We start from the raw sequence: 10078 nt of genomic DNA on the forward strand, positions 1-10078 counted from the left end.
CACTGAAGACTGGAGTAATGATGCTGAAAATACAGCTGCGCATCACAGAAATAAATTACATTTTAACAGATATTCACATAGAAAACAGTTATTTTAAATTGTAATTATTTCACAATTTTACTGTTTTTACTGTATTTTTGATCAAATATATGCAGCCTTGGTGAGCAGAAGAGACTAAAAAAACCTTTTGAATGGTATTGTAATTAAATGCATAAAAAAGGCATAAAAATTATATTATTTTGCAAGAATTGAGGTTATGTTTAAATTTTTTTTCAATTGTTTTAGATAAAATGATATACAGTACAGAGGCTCACTGCTAATGACAAATACCATGCCAATAAAATGCATCAAAGGGCCAGTTTCTATATTACATAAAGATAAAACCTGTCTGCCAATATTAGTGTGTGCAACCCTGTAAATTATGTGTGTTTTTTTTTTTTTGCTAAGTCTGGCATTTCAGAGCATCATCTATTATTTGCATTTTGGTTGCTAATAGACAATTGAACACTAAAGCCCCTGCTACTGTAAAAAAACAAACAAAAAAACAGTTTGTTTCTTTAAACTGTATGTCATCTTTCAAGCATCAGGCACTGGAAACCCTTTATGAGAATATCAAGTAGAAAAATCCCACATCTGACAGTGGATGAGAAGCAGCATTATAGGCTGGACTGCTGGAGATCTGCTGTGTGTGTGTGTGTGTGTGTGCGTGTGTGTTCAGCACTCGCAGAAAATGAGCCATCCATCATGGTACTAATGCTTGACAGGAAAATCAATTAACAACCCAATTAAAGTTTCTTGGTTTCGTCTGTGAGCGACAGTAACAGCGGGTGTGTTTGGCTCGAGCGGCTGCCGCAGAGGCTGTCTGATCAAATCTAATGTATGATTACAGTTAGTGCCTGTCATTCTACTCTGGAAGGTTGAAATTCACAGTAACACAAACCTGAAATCTGGACGAAAAAAAAGAGAGAATGCTTTTTGTGCAATGCATTACAACATCACTCAGAAACCGGCCTGCAATATGGGAAATGTGACATGCATATTGCACTGAACTTTTTGCTTCTGAATTGCATGCATTTTTTCATCTGATTACCTGATTTGCATAAATTGAATCAATCAGGTGCTAAACCATTGTACAAATTATGCGTTCAGTGGGCACAGTTCATTCTTTGTGTGTTTTTTATGTTTATCCCAATGCATTTGTAAGTGCATTACAGTAAATGGCATTTTTGCTTGTTTTGAAGAGTCAAAATAATTTTCTACAAATGCTGTTGATTAAGCTTAAAGGAATAGTTCACCCAAAAATGAAAATTTGCTGAAAATGTGCTCATCCTCAGGTCATCCCAGATGTAGATGAGTTTGTTTCTTCATCTAACATCTGGAGAAGACAAAAGCTGAAACTAATCCATCAATACGACGTTTTTAACTAAAATCCAACTCTATAATCCATAATAACGCTTCCTCCAGTGAAAAAGTGGTCTGGTCTGAATCAGGAGAGAAATCTGCACAGATCAAGCACCGTTTACAAGCCAAAACAGCTCTACACAAAAATGTGGGTTGATTTTGATGTGAGAGACAACAGGAGATGGACTTTTTCACTGGAGGAAGCGTTATTATAGATTACGGACTCATATTTTAGCAACGGTTTGAAATTGAAAATGTCCTAATGATGGAGTTGTTTCTTACAAACACGCAGCTTTTGTTTTCTCCAGATGTTAACTGATGGACTGGAGTGGTGTGGATTATTGTGATGTTTTTATCAGCTGTTTGGACTCATTCTGACGGCACCCATTCACTGCAGAGCATCCATTGGTGAGTAAGTGATGGAATGCTACACTAAATCTTTTAAAGCTTTTGCTCAGCCATAAACAGATGCAGTGACATGTCTTTCTGAGAAGAGACTTTGACCGTCCTCGAGCTTCACACACATTAACACGCGTGGTATGCGTGTGTTTGGGGTCAGCGGGAGCAGCTGGGTCCGGCTCGGTCTCGCTGTGAGGTTCTGTGAGACGCCTGCGGAGCTCGACTGGCGTGCCACGGCTCACATTAACACATGATGACAGTCTTTCACTCCTCAGAGTCTGGATCCAATCTCCTCACTGTGACCTGCACTTCCACTGAATCTGTGTGAGTCCGGCGACCCGCAAGATATAAGAATGTGAGTTGTATAAGAAATGCACTATTTATCAACACACCTAAACAACACAGTCTCATGCAGTTCTTTATGAAGCAACATAAATTAATAGCATGAACTGTTCACCCACTGTATGAACAAGACAGATGGTATAATTTAAAATTAACCTGGCTTGTAAGTGTTTTTTATGTCACTTTGAATGTATATATCAATCATTCAATCTATAGAAATTATGTTGGACATATTAATAACGTCTATTAATAGAATAGAAATGTAGACTATATATATTCAGATTTGCATTTATATACTCAAGATTTATACGCGGGACAACACTTGATGGGCGAGTGCGGGTGCGGGCGAGTAGAGACTCGTGTGTGCGGGATTCGGGAGAATAAGGGTGTACTCACACTAGGCAATCTTAATCGTGCCCGAGTGTGTTTGACCCCCAAAGACCGGTTCGTTCGACTAGTGTGACCGCTCCGTGCCGCACTCGGGCGCGGTTCGTTTAGCCGGCCCTGGCTTGGTTGGAAGAGGTGGGCCAGAGCACGGTTCAGTTGGGCTCGGGCACGGTACGCATGTAGTGTGAGCACAAACAGATATATATATATACTGTATATAAATAATAATTACGAGGATGATATAATAGAATTTAATTTTGATATATTGTTAACACTTTAACTCATAAATGTCTTTATTTTCTGTAGAGCCGCAGTTTGGTTACGCAGCAGAAACTGTCGGTGTGAAACTCAACATGCATCTGCTGTGAAACACCTGACAGGTAACTGAAGGGCTGTCTGTTGTGAAGCTGACAGGATATGATGTCAGACTCGCTCAGCATCATGGGAAACACTCACCATTAATATGGCAGCTGCAGCGTTTCTGTCCTGCTTCTCGCAACAAATCTGACACGGTCTCTCAATGTTCTCCTGTGTTTCTGTGGACATCCCTCAATGTTCATGACAGCGTTTGAGTTTGTGCTGATGCTGAGAGACAGACAGCAGCCGTCAGTCAGACAGCAGATGCAGAGATGATGCAACACGCAAACAACTAATGGGCTTTAAAAACAAAATTGTTCTGCGATGCACAGACGCCAATCCGGCCGGTGCACAAACACACATTAACTATTTTCAGTAGCATGACAGTAGCACAGTTATTTCCATTAACAAGCTTCCAACTAGTTTTTGCACTAATATCATTGCAAGTGTGGCTTTTACAGACTTTTACTGTTTGCTCTTTCTTTCTGAAATAATGCATTAAGATGTGCATTATGATTGATTAGGGTAAGGATCATGAGTCAGATTCAAAAATAAGACTCATTATGATTCAATTTTGGTTTGCAAAGCCAGAAGGAAAGAACTGAGGAAAAGTCATATGTTTCATGTCACAAAATGGGAAGGACACAGTTTAGTGGTTGTCAGATATGATTCTGCTCATAATGCATGTCAACCAGAGGATTTGGCATTTTATGTCATGGTTGTAATGCTAAAACATATTCAAGGAGATTATATCAGAAAGATTATATCAGAGAAGATTCATCATTTTGCAAAATTTTATTTTTTTGGACTTTTTTTAATTAGAAAATTGTAAAATCTTAGAAAATTAGTCTTTTTAATGACAAAATTAATTAGTCACTTTACATTTTTTTATATTTTTAATTGGAAAATTGGAAAAAAACATAGAAAATTAGTCTTTTTTTAATTAGAACAAAAAAAAAATTAATCACTTTTTTGAGCCAAATTTTCTTGTCTTTTTTTTGTTGTTGTTGAAAAATTTGTATTTTTTAATAAAAAATTAAATTAAAGTCACTTTGCATGTTTTGGTTTGATAGATAGATAGATAGATAGATTGATTGATTATAAAAATTAGTCATTTTTGAATTTTAAAGTATAACTTTTTTTTTTTATAGTCATTTTGCATATTTGAATCTTTTTAAATTATATTTTTTAAGTCACTGTATTTTTTTAGTCTAAAAATTGAGTTTTTGCATTTCATTACATTTTGCCACAATTAGAGTCATTTTGCATAAATCTCTATATTTATATTCATATTTTATTTTGAATGAGTGCTGCAATGATGTTAGAATGTACAAAAATACTATAGTATGTAAATATGGTACTATTTCAGTAGCATATTAGTAGTATATTCCTTTATTTTTCAGTGTCTCATTCAGTCAGAATAGAGTTAAAATTCCATATGAACAATTCAGAAAATGTGAATGTCTTCCCTGCTAAAGTCTCCTGATATCCGTCCAGACGTCTCTGACACGTCATTAAACATCAGCTGCGGATCCGTCAGTGTTGTATCAGTGCGTGTGTAACTGATGGCTGTGATGATCAGATGTGATTTGGCTGGTTTGCGGAGCTGAGCTGGTGATTTCTGCCCAAGCCAGCAGCCATCAATAATGCGGGAGAGAATGTCACGGATCGTCGCTTGCAAAAGATCAGCATCAGCTTACAGACCACAATACTTTCCATCCGCAGCTCAACGTCTCTCATTTTTCACCCTGCAAGAGCTTCATTTGATCTGGACGCGTGTAACGCATCCTAATGGGAAGTGAGAGGAACAAACATGAAATTTAAAACACAAACACACAAATATGGAATGTGAGATAATGCAAACATGTCATCGAGAGATGGATTTGGAGAATGAGAAATGTATAAAAAAAAAATGTTACATTTTTTTTGTTGTTGTTGAAAAATTTGTATTTTTTAATAAAAAATTAAATTAAAGTCACTTTGCATGTTTTGGTTTGATAGATAGATAGATAGATAGATTGATAGATTATAAAAATTTGTCATTTTTGAATTTTAAAGTATAACTTTTTTTTTTAATAGTCATTTTGCATATTTGAATCTTTTTAAATTATATTTTTTAAGTCACTGTATTTTTTTAGTCTAAAAATTGAGTTTTTGCATTTCATTACATTTTGCCACAATTAGAGTCATTTTGCATAAATCTCTATATTTATATTCATATTTTATTTTGAATGAGTGCTGCAATGATGTTAGAATGTACAAAAATACTATAGTATGTAAATATGGTACTATTTCAGTAGCATATTAGTAGTATATTCCTTTATTTTTCAGTGTCTCATTCAGTCAGAATAGAGTTAAAATTCCATATGAACAATTCAGAAAATGTGAATGTCTTCCCTGCTAAAGTCTCCTGATATCCGTCCAGACGTCTCTGACACGTCATTAAACATCAGCTGCGGATCCGTCAGTGTTGTATCAGTGCGTGTGTAACTGATGGCTGTGATGATCAGATGTGATTTGGCTGGTTTGCGGAGCTGAGCTGGTGATTTCTGCCCAAGCCAGCAGCCATCAATAATGCGGGAGAGAATGTCACGGATCGTCGCTTGCAAAAGATCAGCATCAGCTTACAGACCACAATACTTTCCATCCGCAGCTCAACGTCTCTCATTTTTCACCCTGCAAGAGCTTCATTTGATCTGGACGCGTGTAACGCATCCTAATGGGAAGTGAGAGGAACAAACATGAAATTTAAAACACAAACACACAAATATGGAATGTGAGATAATGCAAACATGTCATCGAGAGATGGATTTGGAGAATGAGAAATGTATAGACAGTGAAGCATTGTGACACAGGCACAAGATTGATGACTTCAGCATCATGTGGGGGGAAAAAATAAATGATATAATATAAAAAAATATACATTTATATTTTGATTTAAAATATATAATTATTAATAATTTAATAAAAGCAGGAAAAATCAAATGTGGGACCTTATTTCACTATTTTTCCCACCTGCAGCGCCTTGGTTACATACAAAAAAAAGGTTTTAGACACAGAGAAAGTTTGTGGATTTTGATGAAAGATTATGAAAACAATCTATATTTTTCTTTAGAATAATTAGTACTGGCGAATTGTGGAAAATAAATGACATTTATTAAGAAAGTGATGATCGTTTGGGGTGAACTATTCCTTTATATTAATTCAGCTTGGGTTATTGAGTGTAAATTTCTGAATGTTCATGACACACTCCTGTCACTAGGTGGTTTAATGAGCAAAGATTGACCCTTTCTGGAGGGAATCGACTGCAGTAGAAGAACTGAAGGCAGACATTTTGAAATCTGAACAGTTTGTTATGATTGAGCAAAGATAAGTTGAATCTGAAATCACCAACTTTCAAAGTGTGTATCTTCACAATATGGTATGTAATTTATATGTTGCTTTGTTGAATTTTAGGTTCTGAATTTGAATTAAATTGGTCACATGCCACAAGAACAATGTAAAGATAAAATTACACAACAACAGAAACTTCAGATTTCAGAGGTCTCATATCAATTAAATACACATTTCTATAGGTAACATTTGTATTATTATTAATATCACGTAATGTTTCCCAAATTTTCTTTGTGTGGTATATGGGTAAATCATACTGTATAAAAATTATTTACTATAAAAAATATAACACTTACAGATGTGATCTAAATTTGTTTGAATTTCATTTTAATTTCAAATTTGAATTAGAATTCTGCGTAATGTTTGCTGCGCCTACTCGATTCAAATTCAAGAATTAAATCCATATTTAACACCCTTCTCAGTTCTGAATAATGCACAGTCATAAATCATTGTTTGTATGAATGTTTTGAGATCATTAGAGACATTTGTTCACATACATTTAGTATTTTAAAAAATATTTTCTCCCTCTTTAATTAATTAACAGTGACTCAGTTATATAGTTTTAAAGTTGTAAAAATGTTGAAAATAGGAATTATTTTTTTCATTTTTAGAATCTTTTTTTATTAGAAAAAAATAAAAAAATTAGTCACTTTGCATTTCTTAGTCTTTTTGTTTTTAATAAGAAAATTGTAAAAATTTTGAAAATTCGGGTCATTTTGCATTTTAGTCTTTTTTTAATTAATCAATTAACAATCATCATTGCACACCTGCAGGTAATATATAGGTGCGTAAGAAAGAAGCATCAGAATTTCATCATAGAAATATCAGCATCTGCAGCATTTCATGTTTGGGGGAACTGTCCCTTTAAGAGGAAACAGCTGAGACAAAGTTGATAATTTCTTATTTAATATTCAATGTAAATCTCCTGAGATATGAAGAGAAACCTCTGAGCAGTAGCAGTGTCCTGTAGCTGCATCAGTCCTGTATGTAGTTGAGATGGCTCCTGATGGCTTTATTTTCTGCTGCACTTCATTAGTGTTTTCCTGCATTATCAGAGCTCTGTCAGATCCACTGAATGAAGAAGGACACAAACCATGGTTCTCTTATCAGGAGAGTAGAGGTTTGTCCGTTCCTGTCAGATTGGCTGATGTGGAGCCCAGAGGTCACTGGTTTCCGTGAAGCAGCTGTTAAGATCTCAGACTGATGACGGCTGTATCGACAGGAGGTGCAGGCCACTTAATCAAGCCGGACACTGGGTAATGAGCAGCTTGTTTTTGCTGAAGGATCTGTTTATCTGGACTGTTGCTGATGGACGGAGAGCATCCTGTCGTCATGGAGACGCTGATTGCCGTGGTGCTGATGCAGGAGTTTGGGTGAGATGCAGGATGCTGTTTGTGACATTGACTCATGTCTGGTGTGAACTCTGCTAATTGAGTGTGTACATCGAGGTTCTTGACTGAAAAGTTTTTATTTTATTTTACTTATTTTTTATTATTTTATTTGAATAGAGTTGTTTGGCATCAAACCAGATATCAAGAAAAATAGTCACCTGTTTTAAAATCTGTCAAGAATATGTCTATCTGTCTATCTATCTATAACAGAATATAAACTTATATTATATGAAAAATAGACATTTTAATATTTTTATGACAGTTAAACATTTCCCCACCATATAGTATTATATTTTTATTTCATGTAGTTCAAAATCCACTAATAGGCACTTCATCCAACAAATTTCAAAATATCTGTAACTCTGACTTTGTACGGGAGTTTTATTTCATTGGCAAATTTTTTTTTCCAAAGCATAACACTATAAACTATGTGATCTTTTTTAAATTTTTTATTCAATTTCTTTTATTTGTTTATTTTTATTTGTTAATTATTTTTATTATTCTTATTTTAAATTTATTTGTAATTTTGTTTATTATTACATAAAATATTTTTTTAATTGAGCACTTAATTTTTATTGTATATTACATTTTTAAATTGAATTAAATTCACCTGTACCTCTTATTACTTGCATCAAGACTTCTCAAGACTCCAGGTATGTAAAGATACCATCTGTAAAATAACAAAATCATCAAATAACTACACAGTTACCAACACTAATACATCCATATTTATTCTGTGAAAATACAAAATAAAATCATGTACATTTTATTTACAGCCTTTTGTACATTATAATATATTGTATTTATATCTGCGTTGCCATGTATATAATGTTAAATACTCCAGCAGCACACAAGTCAGTTCTCTCTTCATTCAACATATTAAACCACATGATTCACACTTAATGCTTAAGACATTGCATTTAAATACGTCTGCTTGTGTGAATCACTAAAATTACATACTAATCAAACACCATGAGCAAATACAAGTCACTCTTCAGTCATCCAGTCTTTAAATCTTAAACTTTGCATGCTTTTTATTGTTGTTTTTGATTATTTCAGGGCCACTTTTCGCTGGAGCGGGTCTTTTGCAGGTCCTCCCTCGAGTCTGGCTCTGCTGATCTCAGATCAGCTCTGTTAAGGCTCATGTGACGTGTATATAAATAAAGCACACGATTAACCTGATCAGAGTTTAATATGCAACACTGGAATGACTGAAGAAGTGAACAGAAGCTCAAGCGACAAATAAATGCATATCAAATGATGTACAGCACTTTAATATTAACAGTAAAAAGCTCAGATTGAAAGCAAACAGCTTAAGAAACACTGCAGATCAAATCTATCGGCACAAGATGTGGAATGCGTTTCATTCTTCTCAAAAGGATGTTTAACATTATACAGGCCATGAACCTGAACCTCTATACTCACATTACTGACATTCATGAAGCTGATTAAACCTCGCAATGCATTATTGAGGTAAAACCCAATAAAATGCACGGTTATCCAAACAAATCTCAGGTGAAACAGCAGATTTATTGCTACAGTGCATAATCATTGGTACGAGAACACGGCGAAGCTGCCATTTGATCCAGCTATAATCGTAGCTGATTTTCTAGATTTAATGTGTCCAGCATCTGGATTGGTTTTGGATTCGGTGGCCAATCCCGAGCCAGACTGAGAGGACCTGCGCCCGCTCTGCGCGACCTGTGGCGGATAACCTGATCCAACACTGACGCTCTTTGGCTGATTTCCCACCGATAATGACAACTGTACACTGTTGTGAGTATAGAGTGATGTAAATCCAATTATGTGCCTGCTAATATCTAGGAAAACTTCTTTATACATATTTAGCTCATAGAATAGATTTCTGTCATCTACAGTAAGTGCAGTACATTCTACGCTCATCTCTTCTAGATCTATAACGCTCTATTTAGCAAATCTGATACTTATTTCCAAAACCAGTGGTTCTCAACTGGTCATAAGCCATTAATGTATTTTATGTATGTTTTTTTTTTAAGTCAGCAGAGAACAACGATGCTTGATGCAATAAATTAAATGCACACAATACAGTATAGACAGATTGTTTGTAATGCATTCAACAATAAATAAAAATCAGATACACTGTAAAAATTTATATATATATATATATGGGTCAAAGACGAAAAAGGGTTTAAGCATAAAAACGATAAGTGTAATACTGCTTTAAATTGTTGTTGTTTTTCCCAAAATTTTTAAAAAAGTTTTCTGTTTAATTTAATTGCAATTTAGTTTTTGTTTTTCTGAGCAAAAAATAAATATCATACATTGTTCCCTGATTTACAGAAGAGACCCACTAAAATGTCATTCAGTGTAACAATCTTGTCAGGCATATTTACAACAAAAATCAATTTATGACATATTAAAAGACTCAT

This window comes from Sinocyclocheilus rhinocerous, unplaced genomic scaffold (genome assembly GCF_001515625.1).
Source record: "Sinocyclocheilus rhinocerous isolate Xijiao unplaced genomic scaffold, SAMN03320098_v1.1 scaffold522, whole genome shotgun sequence".
In the NCBI taxonomy this organism is placed as follows: Eukaryota; Metazoa; Chordata; class Actinopteri; order Cypriniformes; family Cyprinidae; genus Sinocyclocheilus; species Sinocyclocheilus rhinocerous.